Source organism: Pogona vitticeps, chromosome 2 (assembly GCF_051106095.1).
Source record: "Pogona vitticeps strain Pit_001003342236 chromosome 2, PviZW2.1, whole genome shotgun sequence".
NCBI classification, from domain to species: domain Eukaryota; kingdom Metazoa; phylum Chordata; class Lepidosauria; order Squamata; family Agamidae; genus Pogona; species Pogona vitticeps.
In genome coordinates, this window is record NC_135784.1 from 127982824 (window position 1) to 128002378 (window position 19555).

General features: G+C 42.3%; 1 long non-coding RNA gene across 4 annotated transcripts in view; it reads right to left on the reverse strand.

Annotated features, from left to right (window-relative positions):
- LOC140704539 (uncharacterized) overlaps positions 1–3458 on the reverse strand; it is a 61172-nt gene extending 57714 nt beyond the window's left edge. For all 4 annotated transcript variants that reach the window (XR_012083776.2, XR_013541985.1, XR_012083777.2 and 1 more), the window contains exon 1: positions 2890–3458. This is a non-coding gene — a long non-coding RNA (uncharacterized LOC140704539). The remainder of the gene's footprint in view (positions 1–2889) is intronic.
- Between the last annotated feature and the right edge of the window lie 16097 nt (positions 3459–19555).

Genomic DNA, 19555 nt, shown 5'->3' on the forward strand with positions numbered 1-19555 from the left:
AAAGGGCCCAACGACTAATTGCAAAGTTTTTATCTTTTCTGTTATTTGTTCCAGCAGTTCAGCAGTGTATGCTCCTAAAGACCCACCAGCCTTTGTAATAATAATTTATAATTTTTCAAGTCAATGAAATCTGGCTGTAAATATTCATGGTTCTCTGTGCCTATACATATAAAACAGCCTCTTGTATTTTATACATATTTTGATACAGATGACGGTAACACCCTCTTAGATTATGACAACCCAGCTCATAGACCTTAAGTAACCCAACTCAGTTTAACAAAAATGTCTGAAAAGATTTACTAAAATATGGTTTCCTGTGAAATGCAAATGCAGACACCTTGAGCAGGCAGGCAGGTAGAACTTATACAGGGTGGAGGGTGGACATTTTGTTTCACAATGTCCATCATCCATAGTCAGCAAGGCTAACAGTAGTGGATATGGGAGTTGTAGTTCAAAAATATCTGAATGACCACAGGTGCCCACCTCTAGTATAAGGGAAGGCTATAACATCCTTTCTCCATAAGCCCACAAGACCAGTTAGACTCACTAGCCATGTGACTAGAGCATTCCTGGAGTACCATGCATGGGGAGGCTGTCCTCTGTGGAGCCCATTGAATCAAACAGGGAGCTCTGGAAGAGGAAAGCAATGTTCTGATGCTGCTTTTCTTTGGTCCTGCATGATGTATGTGAGAGGATTGCTCACTGGCTTGTATCCCAGGTTCCAGATGGAACCAACCCAAACCATTGTGTTAGGCTCAAGGACATGCCTAGACACAAGTATACTGACACTCTCTAGATGTTTGGAATACAGCTCCAATTAGCCCCAGCTAATAATGACCAGAAGGACAGATCCTGAACCTGAGGCTCCAGTACTTTGGCCATCCCATGGGGTCACGAAGAGTCGGACACGACTAAACGAAATGAACAATGACCAATGGTTATGACTGTAGGAACTGATTTGTAGACCAGAATGTCTGAGGGGCCTTTCCTGTGGTAACAAAAGAGCATTCTGTTTATAAATAATGACCAAAATCCAGTAGTAACTCACAACTAGAGTAAGCCCATTGAATCAATGTGGATTTGGTGAGTCATCTCTTCCATAAGTTTAATAGGCCTACCCTTGGTTGTAACTTACTAGTGGATTTCAGCCAAAAAACACAAAGAACATCAATAAGAACAACAGAAAAATTTAACACATCTACACTAGCAAGTATGCTCCTAATCCTTTTTTCTCAGAGATTTAAGAAAGATGATGAACATCATTTCATTTGTCATCTACCCTGGATTCACCCATGGAAACTATCAGCATTTGTTCCTTATGTGGTCCTTGTGTATGGAACTGCAGTGAGAAATACCTTAAGGTGAACAAGGATCTATATGCTGAAATAGCCCACAGGCATTTCCCCAGTCATTATGGCACTTTTTGCAATACACAAGAAGGAACATACAAGTTGCTTTAAAATGAGTTTTAAAGCAAACTAATTTGTATGTGTGAACTGGTCAGCTGAACCTTCGTGGCAGGCTCTGTCCTTTTATGAAAGCTACTACGTTGTATAAACTAGGAAGAAGTAAACAAAGAAATGAGTAATTCAAGCCTCTTCTTCAAGAGAAGAAAAATTGACAAGAGGGAAATTTAGATAGGCACCGAGGGGAAATTAGCTAGGTCTTCAATAGTATTCTTGCTGCTGTGTCTAACAGAAAGCAACAAAAAAGTCAGAACTATCAAAGAGGAAGCTTTTAATTATAGATACAGGAACCCTGAATAGCCTCCACAATCTGAGCACACTGGATACGCCCGACTTGAAAAATCTTACATATTAGCGTGGAAGAAACAGAGAGACAACAAGAGATAGACACTAAAATGTGGTACAGATTCAGTGATATTTTCTGTATGCAGACATTCTTCTTCACACAAAGGGCTAAGTGCAGGGGAGGGGCTCCGGCCTGTGCTTTCTGACTAACTCCTAGTCCTTCTCCCAGCTCCATGCATTGCAAAGGAGTGCCGATTCATATTCAGTTGAACACGTTTATTGGGACCAATGAAGTGTGGAATGTCTGGATTCTCCGTAAAAATCGAGTGAGCAGAAGTTCATAATTTCAGAAATAAGGGTGAGTGTCGAACAATTAGAACTCTCCCATTTGCCTTTACACAGAACATTACACACTTCCTAGTCCTCCTGAATTTCGTACTCCTTTGGTCTCAGTATCCCTACGTCCGCTCCAACACCCAACGGTGTATGTGTCAGTTCAGAAAACCGTTCCACACAGTAATCAGAATAGATTCTGCTCCATGAAATCATGTGCCACAATAAATCTGCTAGCCTTTAAGATGAGAGAAGACCTTGTTTTCTGCTGCAGTGGACTCAGAGGATTTCTCTCCTAAGATCTGTCATTATTTCCCTTGTTTTGTGCTTACAATTTGATCTACCCAAGGCTCTGTAGAAGCCAGCTGGTGCTGGTGGCGGGTCATGTTTAAAAACTCCTTTTAATGAGGCCAAAGTCTACTGTAAGTAGACTTGTGTATGTCTACTTATAACTTTCCTGATTAAAATAAGGATGGCAAGATTGGATGAAATCAACAACTGGGCACATGTGGCCCTCCACATGTTCTTGGATGGCAGCTCCCTTTCAGACAACAGCTCCCACAATCTCTTGCCATTGACCATGCAGAGTGGGGGGGTTGTGGGAATTGTAAACCAAGACATCTGAATAGTCAAATGTTGCCCTGGCTGTGCCACCCCTGGCCCTAGACCTCTACTGATTGGCTTTGAAGTATGCCAAAGTCTTTCCTAATCCAAATTGGGACAATGCCCGAGACCTTCTGCACACAAGCGTGTGCTCTACCACTGAGCTATGGTTCTTCCCCAGAGCTTGAGATCTTTTACATACCTTCATCTGTCTAGGTTCATCCCTCTGCCTCTCCTTGTTCACCCAGAGGTCTTTCAGCAACACTTACTGTACACAAGAAAAGGAGGAAACTGCTGAGCCCCTTGAATTTTCTTCTCCTTTGCATACCCACATATATACAACTTCTCCTTTGCACACCCACACATAACTATAAGCAGGGTAGTGGCCGCAATGTTATAATTTATCTGTTCCTTGGAAAAAAGCTGATGTCGTCGCCCTCAAAATTCCAGTGCTATCACCAGCCTGATTGGTCGGCTCTTTTGGAAGCTAAACAAACTCAGTTAAAAGCCAGGCTTATGACTTCAGTATCTCTTGCTGGGCTTGATGCCTCTAGTTTCCCACTGTTTCTTTGAACCCTCCCGAGGGAGCCAGGGCCTCCTTATCTGCATGTCTCACAACATCATTTGTAAAGATACCAACAGTAAATTGCTATTTCCTTTTTTGCAGAAAAACTCCTTCTCGCTTTTCCCCCTCAAAACTCTCTCATCTTATCTAAGAAATATATTTGAGATTGATAGGCTGCTACTGGTCTGAAATATTCCAATACAGAAAAAAAATACAGAGGCTTTATCCCCTCCTGCCAGAGGTCCAAAGGACGATCCATCGGTCAGCCATTTATTATCTGCTTCTGCTTTCATTTTGCAGCAATAATAAAAGTAGTACTATCTGTCCTGGCAGAAAAAAGGGGAGAAATCCTAGGAAAACATAACTCAACATTTCTTCTTAACAGAGATTGGAAAAATTATGGAAGACCACAACTTCCAGAATCTCCCACTCAGCATAGTTTGGTTAGGAGCATCTGGGACTTGTTGTCTGAAAAATAATACTTCCTAGCTCTGGTTTTTAACTCTACCTCTTCTTCTTACATAATATAATATAATATAATATAATATAATATAATATAATATAATATAATATAATATAATATAATATAATATAATATAATATAATATAATACATATGTATGTATGTATGTATGTATGTATGTATGCATGCATGCATGCATGCATGCATGTATATATGTATGTATGACCTGCCAGTGTGGTATTGTGGAAAAAGTGATAAAGTAGGACTCAGGAGATGTGGGTTCAAAACCCTGCTCAGCCACAGAAACTCATTGGGGGTGGCACTGGTAAAACCAGTAGTTAAATATTTCATATTCCTTGAAACCCCCAGTAGGGTTGCTATAGATTGGAAGCAACTTGATGTCCTGCAAACATGCGTGCACGCATGCACACAAACACAAAGATGTTGGATACAACACAATGTGCAACAGGAAGAGGTCTTAACTGCAAGCTTTCAAAGGCTTGTTATGAACAATGTCTATTGGAGGTGGAGGAAATGTTTTTTAAATGACAGCAAAAGCCTTCATATCCCTTTTAGATTCAAGCTCTGAGGTACTGATAATGGATATCTCTGTGTGTGTGTGTGTGTGTGTGTGTGTGTGTGTGTGTGTGTGTGTGTGTGCGCGCGCGCTTTTTTATATCAAAATACAGTAGCCTGTAGAAGAAGTTAATGGGGGAAGCAAGCATTAAACAGAAAGATCAAATGCATCAGATCATAGCCAAAAGGAGTAAAATGATACTGCACCTGAAAGTAGCAATAAATGTAAAGTGCTTATCTTCTGTTTCGGATGGATGATTAACTGTTTCTGCGTTTTCCTGTCTTGGTGTACTGGACAAGAAAGGAGAAAGGTCATGGTAGTAGAGGGACTTTGACAAAACGAAGAGAGAAACTTCTGGAGCCAAGAAGACCGTAGGCTGGAGAATGGTGAAGGGGAAGAGTGGGGAGGATAAAGCAAAAAGCAAAGCTTATACACCACCCCATAGCACTTCAAATAGTCTCGCGGTGGTTGACAAGTTAATTTTGCCGGCTACACATTGCCCCCCCCCCCCCAGCAAGCTGGGTACTCATTTTACCAACCTCGGAAGGATGGAGAGCTGAGCCAACCTTGGGCCAGCTACCTGGGATTGGACCCTGGGTCGTGAGCACAGTTTTGGGTATAAAGACTTATAGTGATATAAATAATTGTGTTGTAACAATATTTCTCTTTTTTAAAATACTTGTAACAGAGCCTTACTGCAGCAATTCAAGAACTGAGTGGTCAGCAGTGGAGCAGAAAGATGCATTGAGTTTCTTCCAGATGTTACGGCAGGGTGTTCCCTTCCATTCTAAGTGCCAGCCTGGTGTTTGAAATAGGTTAAATAGCCACTGTATATATGGCTTTATCAGCAGTGTGATGTCTGCATGGGATAATGTATGTTTGCATGCTGTGAAACATTTCATTTATTTGATTTCTGCAAATCAAACTAGGGCTAAAGGTCGCTTGACAGCACTAATTAAAAAAATGCTTTCTACAAAACATGAGGCTCACATTTGCATATATTTCTGTCTGGCACAAGATGTAAGCAGTTCTGGGGCCCTTCCTGAGTATAATTACCAGCTTCCTAGAGAGGGAATAGCTGGCTGAATAGCTCAATGAGTTAGGTATCTCCGACTGTGGAACCAGAGGATAGAAGTTTGTTCACCACTGTGCCTCCCAGGAGAGTAGCCAGTCTGTGCGGCCTTGGGACAACTGCACAATCCCAGAGTTTCCCCAGAAGAAAGGAATGGTAAACTCTTCTGAGTATGCTCTACCTAGAAAACCCCAGAAAGGGTCACCCTATATAGAAGGGACTTGACAGCACATCATTATTATCCACTTTATCAAGTGTTAAGTATTATTAGAGAGAGAGAGCAAGTGAGAAGAATAGAGAAATGAGAAGAGTTAATAGAATGATAGCTTGACAGATAGAACCCCCTCCCCCAGTTTGGCCCAGAGCCAACGTCCTCTAAGGATTTCGTCCCCTGTGCACCTCTGACAGCAATGGGCAAACAGTGCCTCACAAATCTCAAACCTCGGGGCAATCAAGAAAACCTGAATGCTTTCTTCCACTATCGTATGATCCTGTCTTTTAGGGTGATATGTTTGTGTCACCCTATGATGGCAAAGAACACACACACACACACACACACACACACACGCACACACACACGCACACACGCACGCACACACACACACACACACACACACACACACACACACAGAGTAAATTGCACAATTTTTCAGCAAAGAGGTCTGCCCCATTTCTAGGTTTGTGTGATTCTTTTAAAAACAAGCCCATGAAGGGACTCCGTGAACATCTCCCCTTCCCCATCCTTACAAGAACAGCATTTCCAGCTCAATCTAACTCCAGTCAGATCGCCATCCAAGAGAGATCAGGACTGGACTTCTCGGCTGCAGTCCTTTGCACAAATTATCCACAAGGAAGCTCCACTGAACACAGCTTGGCCATAACAAAAGCGTTGTGAGGAAAGATGCCTCTTCAGGATTACCTACTTGGTTTGTTGATGTTGCTTTAAAACAAACACCTCTGTTCCTGCTTGCCCTTTATCTAGCAACTTCTGTGGGTCTTTAGACAAACTTTCAGAGTGAAACAACCTGGGGTGGGGAAGTGTCTCTTTGACTTCTTTCACTTTGATGGGCTCCCTGTTCTTAGCTTAGATGTGAAACATGCCAAACCACAGTGAGCTCCCTTCTGAAGCCGGACTGACTTCTTCCAAGGCTTAATGCTGCACAACATAAATTATAGACCACTCACGCCATGAACCTGTCCTCTTATCTCAGAAAGCTCAAAGCTGGCTGTGGCGCAGGACTACTTTGCTTAATCTCCCCCCAAGCGTTTAAATCAAGCACATTAAAAATAAAAACACACATGTTTTTAAAAACCAAACCCTTCTGATTATTCGGAATAATACAGCAATAATGTTTTAAAGGATGCCGCTGGAAGCTCTTAAAAGGGCTACCAGGAAGGAAGGTACTTTTAGAGCCTGAGGTGAGGGAACAGGAGGAAATAGGTTGGGGGAGGCAAAGGTAAAACAAGGTTAGCATTGTTGTTCCTGGCTCACAGCTTAGAAGGGACACAGTTGACTTCAGATTCAACAAGAAGGCTAAATTCATATGACCAGTGACAGGGCTCAAAAGGTGAGCAGGTCTCCGATCATTGTTTTGCTTCCTGTGCCTCAGGTAGAGAGGCAGCTCTCAAGGCAAAAATCTCAGGATGATGCAGAAAGGGAACATTTGTTTTATTCTTTGTGGTATGTGCCTTTAATACCGGGTTTCCTGTCTCTCTGTCATTCTCTTTCGTTGCTGGGGCTCAGTGTGAAGGCACTTTAATGTGCCTTGCTCCTGTTTAGATGTTAGGGCACAAAATCCACATTGTTTATCTCAAGTTTGTTTGTGCATGGACAAACATACATACTGTTTTGGTAACTGTTAGATAAGGATCCACCCAGGTCACAGATTTGGACCCAAGTTTGGGACCTGAAATCTCAGGGAATCAGAAGCTTCTGATCTGGCAAGCCTAGGGGGCAAGTCCATTGCCAAATGACTTTGACCCATGTTGCCTCCTCCCAAACTGAAAGCTAAGGAAATCCCATCCATCCATGGTTGGGCAGGTTAGAATACTTGAGCATCCTCACCCAACTTGTCATAGACCAACCAAATCTTTACTATGGGACTGGCCAATGTATTGCCCCCCCCACAGCTGCTGTTGGACTACAATTCTCATCACCCTTAACCAGCATCACCACTGCTGAGGAATGCCCAGCAGCCACTGCAGAGCTGGCAATTGCCTGCATGTCTTGGATGAGCTCCACCTTTGGACAACCTGGTGAGGAACCAGATGGTGGCATCAGTTCTGGAGTACTAAACTTATCATAGGATGAAGCCTGAAGTCCTACTTCTTACTTTGAGAGCTGTTGCTTATCCCGGACCCGAATCCCAAAGGAGATACTTTTCCACGCCGCAGACCATTAGAGGCTGAACAACACCACACATTGCTATGCAGCCAAATCCCAGGAATGGCTGCCCTCCTCTCTATCTTCCTGGCTTCATGCCTAGAACTCCTCTCTCCCTCCTTCATTGCTTGGTTTGTGAATTATTGCTGGGATATTACCCTTTACTCTGAAAGGAACTCTGTGAGCTGCCAGCTGTGCTGAGCACAGAGGGGGGAAAAACAGCAAGGGTGTCATTAAGATCACTCCGAGAGCCCCATGCTGGGGTGAAAGAACAATTCCTGACAAAATGAGGTGGTTGGAGCAGTTCAGAGATAAAGACCTGCCTGTCATTCTGTTACATGAACCTATATTCCAATTTTATCGGGTGAATGTGATTCTCTCTTATCCAGTTTGCTATTTGAAGGGATTTGGAGCAGAATAGATAATCCTAACTTTGAACATAAATCACTGAGCTGTGTGGCTGATAGATGCCTTGCACTTTCTTATGATAATACCTGATTGGAGGCTGGGAGGAAAAATGGCAGAGGCTTATCTCGGGGAAGCAGCATTCAGAGGGGATGTGGAAAAAAGCTCCAGTCCAGGATGGGAGGCCAAGAGATGGGGCCCTCCATTACCTATTTATTTACTTCTTTTTGAGATCTAAACTCCAGTAGAAATGCCAGGAGGCATGTCATGAGGAATGGCTGAGTGAGAGGTATGTATTGCTGTGCCCGGAGAAGCTGGGATTAAGGACAAGGACCTTACTGAAGGAGAACTAGAGTTGCTGGGTTTATGCTGTTCAGCCGAAGTAAATATGTGCTTGCAACTTCTGCCCAACATCCTTTAAGAGGAACGTGTTAGTCTGGAGAGCATGCTTTAAAGTCAGAGGTGAGGAAAATTGGCCCTCCAGATGTGTTTGGACCACAATTCCCCAGATCTGTCACCACTAACTATGCTGGTTGGAGGCCAATACTTCTGGAAGGCCAAAAGCTCCTCATTGTTGGATTCAAGGCATGGAGGTGATGATGTTTTACTGTTGGGATCGTACAAGAGAAAAAGCAAACATGGGAAATGAGAAGCGTCAGAACTATCTGTTAGTTAAACAAACAAACAAAAAGGCTCCAGGACTCTGCTGGTCGAGGGTGTTGCTGGAGCCAGGGCTTCATGGGAATGAGATGAACGAACTGTACAGGACGTGCAGGGCAACGTCTGTTCAGAAGTAAGCCATTCTGAGTTCAACAGAGCTGATGCCCCAGGCTGAGGCTGGAATGTTACTTTTGGCCTACATCCTCCAGAATCTTCCTATCAGCGGCCATGTTGTTCTGGGCTATGTTACCCACAAAAGTAACTTTGCTGAGATCTGTACCCAGATTGGTAGTTGAAGCTACCAACGTGAATTTGACCAAACTCCGGGAGGCCGTGGAAGACAGGAGGGCCTGGGGTGCTCTGGTCCACGGGGGTCACGAAGCGTCGGACATGACTTAACAACTAAACAACAAGAAGTATCCAGATAAGTGTGTCTAGAATTGAAATTAAGAACGCATTGGAATGAGATCTATCTCGGTGGTAAGATAGGTGAAGAAACAGCCACAAAAGTTTCCTTTGCCTTTTACACAGATCACTGCATCCCTAAGTGCCTGCGTAAGTGTGCAAAAGCTTGTGCTAGCCAGGGCTAGGGAAGGGCCTTCAGCGTTCCTGCCCTGTGCTGTTTTCCTTTCCTCTCTGCCTTCCATTGGTTTCAGGCTGGAGCAAACATTAGGATATCTGTTCGGTACTGAGGTCCTGCTCCTCAGGATGTTTTGAGTTATAAATACCATCACGCACCCAGCCAGTACAGCAAACTGTCAGGGGCCATAGGAGTTGTAACCCAGCAACACACCTGGAGGGCACCACATCAAAGAAGAGCGAACCAGTCTAATGTTTGTTTTCTGCTGATTTACAGTTAAGTCCTACAGGCACACACAAAACAAGAGGCTTTGGCCTTCTAGTGGTAAGAGGACCTTCTCTATGCAACCTACAGCAGAGCAACATTCTTTCCGCATCATCTCTGACACTTGCCTGCAGTCCTGGGATCAACCGCCAATAGCTACCACTGGAAAATATTGATGAAAAATAATAACTGGTGACCAGTCACATATAGTGGCTTATAAGATCCTTCACACGTTTCCTGTTTTTGCACACGCATAAAGCTGTAATCATAAAAGAGTGTTGTCATGCATTGAACAGGCCTCAGTACAAGATCAGAGGGCAGCAATCACCTCTGGTGGATCGTAAATACAGGCCTAGTCTCGGGGCCTTCATCACCTAAAGTCCAATACCAAAATGGAATTCTTGTCATTCCTAGGCTGCAACTCTATGTACACATGCCTGACAATAAGCCCCATTCTTCACAATTAGGTTTACTGGTTAAAAATGGGTAGAATTGCACTTTTAAAGACTGCTTCTCAAACTGAATGTGATCCTTTCCAGAATGGTGTGGGCTGATGACAGTGCTGCTTAGCTGAAGAGGATTTGCTACATTATTTGGTGTTTTAAGGCACTGTAATAAATTGAAGAGATAATGCTCTGAAGTAAAGAATGAGAAACCTAGGCAAAAATATGCATAATATTCTTCAGCAGATTGGCCTTAGGCAATTGCAAAGCTGGGAGGTGGCACAGTGAGCAACTTATTTTATCTGAAGTGGCACTGGATTTCAAGATTTTGATGCAGTTGAATGGGATGCACAACCCGAGCAACTGTATATTATTAATGTCCCCAAGCATTTGGCTCCGGTGTTTACTTAATACCTCTTCTTAAAGCAACAGCAATCAATCCCAGTATGTCGTGGTCTGCTGGAAAGACGCACATGTTTATTATTTCCCACTGGAATGTAGCAATTTCAAGGCAGGTTTTAAACTGCTTGAAATGCCATTTGTTTTCCTTTGTCCTTTTTAGTCAGCAGCAAAATTCTCAATTGTTTCCACTTTGCTACAAATGCAAAAAGGGAAACAAAATCTCCCCGAAAAGGGCAAGGAAAGCCTCAAAAGATCAAATCTCTGAAATAGTTTCTGATGTTGACATTTGGGAGATGGGGCTTTGAAGTCTACTTTAAGAGACACCAGGTGTCTAAGGCCCTTGAAATGTTCGGCTAGAAATGAGGATGTCCTGTTTGAAGCTCACCTGTTCAATGTTGGATTTAAATGTATCTACCATTAGATAGCTGCATTTTCAATAACAGTGCCTCTGTGCACACACAAAATTTGGGCTTGGAGAGCATCGCGATGCTGTGTGTATACAAGTGTGATCATCTTACGAAAAAAGAATTAGCTTGGCTCAGAACTAAGGCCACGGTATCCTTCCTGATGATACGGGGGCCTCAACTCCCCCGTCCCATCAGACTGGATAGACAGCTGCTCCCTGTTGCCTTCAGACTGGCTGGCGTCCAAGGAAAGGTTTGGTGGAATGCAGAATCAGGCACCTGCTGCAGATCTGCCTAGAACTGCAGGGAAGGGAGCAATGAATACAGCCTTCCTTAATCCTAGGTAGCCAGGATGGCTTTTATTAAAGATGCACCATTACTGGAAAGAAAAACAGAGCATCCCCCAGTGATGGGTCATGGCTGGAAATTTCTCAGGAGTCTGAGTGTAATACTAGACGGCTGGACTGCCAACATCTTTTTTTTTTGTTTGGTCTGGATGAAAAGAGAAGGGTTGGGTGACATCCTTCCTCCTATACAAAAAAGCGGAGGGAGGCAGGGAGGCAGGCAGGTAACATCACTTACTTCAAGGATAGAAAGGGCTGCACGAGGTCACAACTCAGCCTGTCCTAGACAACACCCACAGATTTTCAGGAGCACCTAAGCACAGAGCATGCAAACCAATATTGTGAATATCCATAATGTGGAGAGCTTAGAAAACACTTAAAAACAGATATGGCTGAAAATACAGTGGCGGGAATCCTGTTGCTTAGTGTAGCAAGTTGCGTAAGAGTTGTCTCACTGAATCAATGGGGATCTGGTGAGTCAACTCCTTCATAGGTTCCATAATTCAGATGGGTCTACTGCAGCTGTGACTTACTATGCTAAGCAACAGAATTTCAGCTGGTAAGTTGTAGTATTAAAAATCAGTGAATTATATCAGTGTTGTTAAAACAAAACTGGAATTACAATACTTTAAAAGCCCATCATAGCAAGGTTTGTAAATGTAACAGTGCCCCATTCAAAGCCCTTTCCTAAGTGGTCTGTTCTGTTCCTAGCTTGCCTAAGGAGAAAGGTCCTTGCCTGTGTCAGATGGACAACCGAGAGGGGGGCTATCTAGTTTCTCTTGGAAGACAGTCAGTCTCACAGTATGGAGGCAGCTACTGGAAAGGCCTTGTTTTGTGTTCTCAGCAGATGTGCCTGTGAGGGTGGTGGAAACAAGAGAAGAGTCTCCTTCAGGGAGGCTCATAGGGAGCGATATGGAACTTTAGATAGCCTGGAACCAAGCTATATGTAATAATCACCACTTTGCATTCTGCCCAGAAACAGATTAGTAGCTACTAGTTGCGGGCACAAACTGTCATTTTATTTTTTTGACCAAGCATGTGTTTGGAGGTTCCTAGCCCTGCCTCCTCCAGCAGGTGCCCACTCAGAGGAAGCTCCCTGGGTTCCATGCCCTGCCTCCTTCAGGCACTGGCCCTACATGCCTGACAGAGGAGGGGTGGCTAGGAACCACCAAACATCTGTTGCACGAACTGCCAAACTGCTGGGGTTTTGCCTATCTCTAGTAGCTAGTAAAACTGTTGTAAACAAGGACTTTTTATTTTTCCTGTTAGTGGCTACAGTTCTCCATTTGGCCACAATATCTTGGACCCATTTAAGTTTCAAGTTTCCAAAGGCAAGCCCTTGTATATCTCATTAGAAGAAATCAATGTGCGTTGTGCACGAATCCAAGGGAAGTGTCACAATAGCCGGAACAGACATCTCAAGGGACAGACACAGCTGGTGCACTAGCTTTCACTATGGAGATACATTGCCAGCGATGTCCGAAATCTAGGCATCTAGACTCAAGGCTGAATGCAGGATACACCCAAGCTGTGAACCTGAGTTTTTAGGAGGAGCATAACTTCTGCATAGATCAAAGCCCTATTCTCTGATCTGCCTTTTGACAGACCAGCAGCTTTCTTGATTTGTCTGGATTAAATTAAGATTTGCTCATCCGATCCATTACTGACACCAAACTCTTATGTTAGAACCAAAACACGTTCTGATGGGAAGGAGAAACAGAGATGGGAGGGATCAACTGGTAGTCCTACTTGGAGGACTGAAATGGGGCCCTTCTGCTTGCTAGGTGGGTACTCGGCCAGTGAGGCATGCTTCTTCACCTGGATAGGCACTTCTTTTATATACATTTGCAGGTAATCTGTTGCTTTCCTCTGAAACAACTCTATGAATGCTGGTGAACAGTAGAATTCCCTGTATACGTGGGATCAATATTATAACTTGACAACCCACGAATTATTAAATGCTCCCCAGTGGCCCAACGAACTATGGATCAATTTGTCGGTTCATCAGGTCATATTTTTAGACAGCCTGTGGGGTCCCCCTTCCCCCCTCTTCCCCTGCAGGCATACGAAAAGGAGGGAAGGGATCAAAGCAATCCCCCAGCCCTGCTGTCTTTCCAAAGCAGCAGGGCTGGAGGATTTCTTTGGTTCCCCTTGCCTCCTCTTCCTATGCCCACCCAGGCATGGGAAGAGGGATGAAGCCTGAGAAATGAAGGGACAAATATAAAAGGGTTATAATTGTTGTTTCATATTCGTTGGGGTCTCTGGACCTCAAGAATACGAAGCAATGAATATCTGATGAATCAGCGATATTAGTTGAATATCGTAATTTTTTATATTCGATCTAATGTTTAATCAGTATTGATTCACTTATCCACGATCTGAAAATATTAAAAATATTAGAGAATATATATTTCTAAAGATGAAGCTACCAGAATTGACCACTAAGAGGGAGCCAGAAACCATGTTATGTATAGCATTTGCTATTAAAATAGTGTTTGCTATAATCCGCATTTTTCAGCATTTACAGGGTGGCTCGGAACTGATCCTTCTCAGATGCGGAGTTCCTACAGTATGTTTGGAGGTTAAAGAAATCACTAAAGTTGGTAACAAACCAGCAATGTGTGTTTGCATGTCAACCACCAGCACCCCTCCTCCTTGTTTCAACACTACTGTTTAAGTGTTAGCACACTCCTTCCAAACCAGCTCTCTCTCACACCCCATTATATTCAAAAAGATTACTCCTCATAATGGGTGTTTAGGAACTCTTAGGTGCTGTCAAATCAGAACCAAGTTATAGCAACCCTAATGGGGCTTTCATGATAAGTGAGAAATTTATGGAGTGGTTTTACCAGTTCCATTCCCCCAATGAGCTTCCATGGCTGAGCAGAGATTTGAACCCAGGCCTCCTGAATCCTAGTCCAGCAATCTATCCACTACACCATAATGGGGAGCCATACAGGAGTAGACTTCCATAAGTATTATCACTGATACTAACTCCTGTTGGCTCCATTGGGTAAATGTTATCTTTGGGGATTAATAATGCCAGGGATATAATCAAATTATAGCTGTGTACATAAGGATTTTACAGAAGCTGAGGTGTTACCTTGTTATAATAATACATGAAGTATTTCAAGGAGAAGTGTGGTTCAACTTCCCTTGCAGTTGACCTCAAGTTAAAAGCAAATCTTCAAAGCCTGAGCACAACTGCTCATCACTACAAGATCTGAAGCCTTTTACTGTAGACACAATAATATTTGGGACTATTTTACTAAAGGTATCCTTTCTATGAGTTTTGATCATATAATCTTGGAATATGAGAAGTGACATTATCCGTTTGTGTTTTGTGTCATCCATTTCCAACCAGAGCCAATAGCTATATTTACATAAAGGCCGTCCTTCCCATGCCCTCACATCCCACAGGATTTAAAACAGCATTTGATCTTCAAGATAGAGGCTGTAATTGACTTCATTTAAAGATTAACTTAATGTGATGCCTTATTAAAAGAAAAAAAAATAGTTATTACGGAAGTTGTCAATCAAAGAGTTAAAGCCCTTTCATAAAAGCCTAGCCACAAAATGTTTCCGTTTAATATCCCAACGGCCAAAAACAAATTACTAAACTGCAGTGAGAGATTAGCAATTTCCAGCCTCTTTTGCATCTGTTACTTCACATTTTCCACCTTGCACATAAAAGATGCCTCTTTGGTACAGCAGGGAAGATTTAATTCCTTGGAAGGACTTATATTCTGATCTTGAATGTGGAGCTTCCGCGTGAGAAGGAAAGTGGAGAAAAGTTATGAAGAAAGAGCACAATTGCTGAGAGAAAGAAGGCTGATAAATAAGTGTGAACTCTTCCCAGGTTCAAATTCAGTTGAGTCCTTTTGTTTTATGTTCAACCATATCCCTAGTCTTAAGCATCAGAGAAATCCAAGCACTTTACTGCATAAAGAGAAACATGGCCTTCTTGTTAGGTACACAGGAAAGTTTTGAGCTGATATATTTCTTTCAGCAGCTATAATTTGTTTTTGAACCAATGCATTTTATATTCGTCTGATTCGTTTGACCACCTGGTTCTTGGAGAAATTTCTCTCCATCAGTTGGGTGTATGCTACTCAATGTATGAATTCCTCTGTAAATACCCTTGAGAGGGCACAGCTTCTTCTCCCTCCTCCCCCTTTTATGATGGCACACTCCAACATAGGCAGTCACAGAATGTGTGAACAAACAAAATCAAAATATTTAAACTGGTACAATCCTGTCGCAGAGAAGGAACGTTGTTGTTTTTGTGTGCCATCAGGTGACCTCTGACTCATGGTGATCCTATGAATGAGTGCTCTCCAGAACGTCCAGTACTCAGCTACCCCGCTCAGCTCTTTCGGACTCAAGTCCATGGTCTCTTTAAGAGAGTTAGTCCATCTTGTATTTGGTCTTCCTCTTTTCCTGCTGCCTTCCACCTTTCCCAGCATTCTTGTCTTTTCCAGAAAATTCTGTCTTCTCCTGTCCCCAAAGTAAGGCAGCCTCAGTTTCAACATCTCCTCCAGAGATAGTTTGGGCTTGATTTGATCTAAGAGCCACTTGTTCATCCATCTTTCTGGCAGTCCAGGGTATCCGCAAAGCTCTCTTCCAGCACCACATTTCAAATGAAATGTCAGCTTTCTGAGAAGGGATGGAACTAAACTCTTCCCAGATCATAATTCCTCATATTTGGCAGATCGCCTCCTCCCGCCCAGATCTACCCAAATCACCCGACATAGCCAGCAGGGACGGCTGAGGGGACTGACACCAAGGGAGGCCCGGAAGGAGAAAACTAGAAACCGGACCTTCTCGACGGTCGCCCCTCGGCTGTGGAGCACACTCCTTGCTGAAATTCGGCTGGCACCCCCGCTGGGTGTTTTCAAAAGCCAATTAAAAACTTGGTTATTTAAACAGGCCCTCCCCCCAGTCAATTAAGTGATTTTCTTTTTCTTCTTTTGAGTATCGCCATCTTGGAAATCTGTTGCTTAGAATTAATTTATAATTGCATTTTATATGCTATTTTAACGTGTTTTAACTTATGCAAGCCGCCCCGAGTAGATGTTGTCTAGAGGGGTGGGGTAAAAATTTAATAAACAAACAAACAACAAACAAACAAACAAACAAATAATTCAGTTGGAACTTCTGTTTGTTTTGAAACAGAAAAGAAAATTTTGTGTAGGCTATCTCAAATCAAGACACTGACTATAAGAATTGAATAGCCAGAAAAAACCAGCAAAATGGTAAAGTATGAACTGTGGTTAATGAATTAATGATCATATTCCTTCCCACTCCTTTGCATTAAGCATTCAAGAAAGCTTGTAAAATAAAATATACATTTAAAAGCCACCACAAGTCCTATGAGTCACACCTGCTAATGTGAACACAATAAGCATAAATCTTAGCTATGAATGGCTCCAAGTTCAAAGATCAGCCTTAAAAACAAACTATGAGTATGCATTCCAATCAATGGCTGGAATCCTGTTGCTTCGTTATACATGCCAAAAGCAAACAAGGCAACATTTCATTGTTTTGAGCTAGGAATGAACAATCCATGCTGGGATTCTCAGGGGGCACATGTGCTCACTGGTTTGGTGTGTGCTTGAGTATCCCAGCTGGGACTCCTTCATTGCCAGGTAGAAGCGAACATATGTTATGCAGTTTGCTTTTTGCATGTGTAATAAAGCAATAGGTTTTCAGCCAGTATGGCATAAAAACAATTTTATACGTGTGTGTTTAAAAACCTGCAATAAAACACTAGACAACAACAGTAAATTAAAACTTGATGGTGCTATCAGGCCAAGCTGCATGAAAAAAAATCTCAGAAATTCATGAAGTGAGAGGGAATGTGAACAAATCAAACCCAGAGATTTGTCAAATAGAAAAGCAATGGAATTAGACTTGATGTCCTAGTTCTGCCAGTCACCAACCTCACAATGGCTCCTAAATCAAAGCAATGATGGCTTCCCCCTTATGTCTGGATATTAAGAATTAGAGGGAATGTCCCCCTAACAGTGCCATGCTTGCGAGAGACTATTATTGGTACAGGGTGGTGTTCCCAAAACAGGGAACAACTCCGAGTATAGAATACCCTCCCCTTTCCAATATAGTTAGCACCAAATCTGTATCAGTTGAAGATTTATTCATTCATCTAGGCTTTGAACTGCTTTTTGTTGCCTTACTATTTAACTTAGGAACTCTCCCTTTGTTTTTGCTATTGGAATGTGGGCTGGGTGCATAATTTCATTGTGTTTTAATGCCATTCTACACTACTTTTCAATTGCTTTTATATGAAACAACATACTCGCAATATACCCTGTTCAGACAACATAATGGTTTTATGAAAACTGGCAAATAAATGGATTCCAGTGAAACAGAAGTGTGATATAGCAATGCACAGTCTTTTTTTCTGATGCACAAATCTCAGTTGCAGCACCCAACAAATCTTGATACCAGGCCTGGGAAAGTTATTACATATCTTACGCATTCCCTCACCAACAGATAAAGCCCACTAGGTGATGAATATAGCTATTACAATTAATACTCAGAATTTCCCATGATCTCTGAATATCAATGAACAGATAACCGGCAGTCCTTCTTCATTTTTTATTCTACTGTATCTCTGAATGAAACCTTGTCATCCTCCAAGCCCTAGCCATGGTGCTGAAGCATCTCTCAATCTTCATGGCTATGCAATCAGAAAATATTTGTGGCCAATTTTGTTGTGTTCCCCAACAGGCAAACACAGGCCCCTGGAAAGCATCTTCTCAGTAGTTGTCTGAATATCAAGCCAGAATTAACCAAAACCATGAAGATGTTTTAGCAACAGAAAACTATCAGTGAGAGACACTATTTAGCATTCATTTTGCATATCTTGAAGATTATTATTCTACAAGGGTGCTTGGGAGAGTAAATTACCTTTAGTTCCCTGATTGGTAGCAGCTAAATTGAAATGAAGGGAATCACACACATCTTGTGAACAGATTTCCTACATTTAGAAAGACCTCTACATGTTTAAAAGTTATAAAACCCTAGATTGTAAATTCTAGAAATGAACATTCATATCAGATGTGTTGTGCTTAAGGTGTCTGTTACTGTACTACTCCAAGAGATTATGTGAAGAAAATAAAGAGTGCCATAAAATGTTTTAAATTTAGAGAACTGCTGTATCCTGTCAGTCAAATTACCATATGTAACTAGGGCAGTTGTCAAATACCTTTGCTTCAATAATCTATGTTGATGTCTCTTACTGTGGTTTAGATATCTGGCTGCAGAAGCAGAGATGAGGAGTTTGAGTCTCCATTGTGCCTCCTTGACAGTGGCCAGACTTGATGATCTCCAGGATCCCTTCCAGCTCTGCAGTTCTAAGTATATTGCTATCCAAGTTCTACATTTTTTTTTGGGGGGGGGAGCAGTCTGTGATTTAATCTAATTCATGCTGGCTGGGAGTGGCTGCTTCACATCCTTCCACTTTATCTACATACTTTCGTTTCAGTTTCTCATGCAAAGCAAAGCAAAGCAATTTTTCAACCTTGTTTTATTTTTTATTTTCTTTGTCATTTCCTCCCTGTTTCTCATAAGTAAGCAAGCAAGCAAGCAAGCCTTTTTCACCCTCTTTGAGCCTGTTCATGGGAAATCTATTCTTTACCATTGGTTGGAACTTTTAACTCCTAATCTAGATGTTTGGAAATTTTGGTAAGTGAAACAAGCACAATGAACAGAAAGAAACAAGGCAATGTTGTGAAATTTGTGGCTGGTGTCAGAGAGACTGTAATGATCTGGAATGTCAGCTTAAAATTGCAAAGCTGAAAAAGCAGGAGTATTTCCATTTGGTGCTGCTGGAGAGGTAGCAACTTGTTTTTCTCTCTGCACTGGACATAAGAGGCAAAGGGATCATGTGATCCAGAAAGACTTAAAAATCTTGGGGATTACACCTGTTTTTGAGAGTCTCTCTCTAAATGGCCAGAAGAGCAGATGAAAATCCCAACATGCATGAATCCTTGGTAGGTGAACCAGCACAAGAGATTCTGAAGAGTGATTACTTGAGGCCGAACAAATGGCCGTTACAGTGATTGCAATAGGCCTGTTGGTATTCTGTCATGGGGTATATCCAAATGGAAGTCCAAAGTACACATGCTAATGATTTGATTGGATATCTATTAAAATATGAAGTGATGTTATTGCAAGAAACATGGCTTATAGCAAGTGACACGTTATACCCACCAGGATTTACAATATGGCCCAAACCAGTATAGAGAACAAGCAACAAGGGCTGGAGATGGGTATCAACCATCC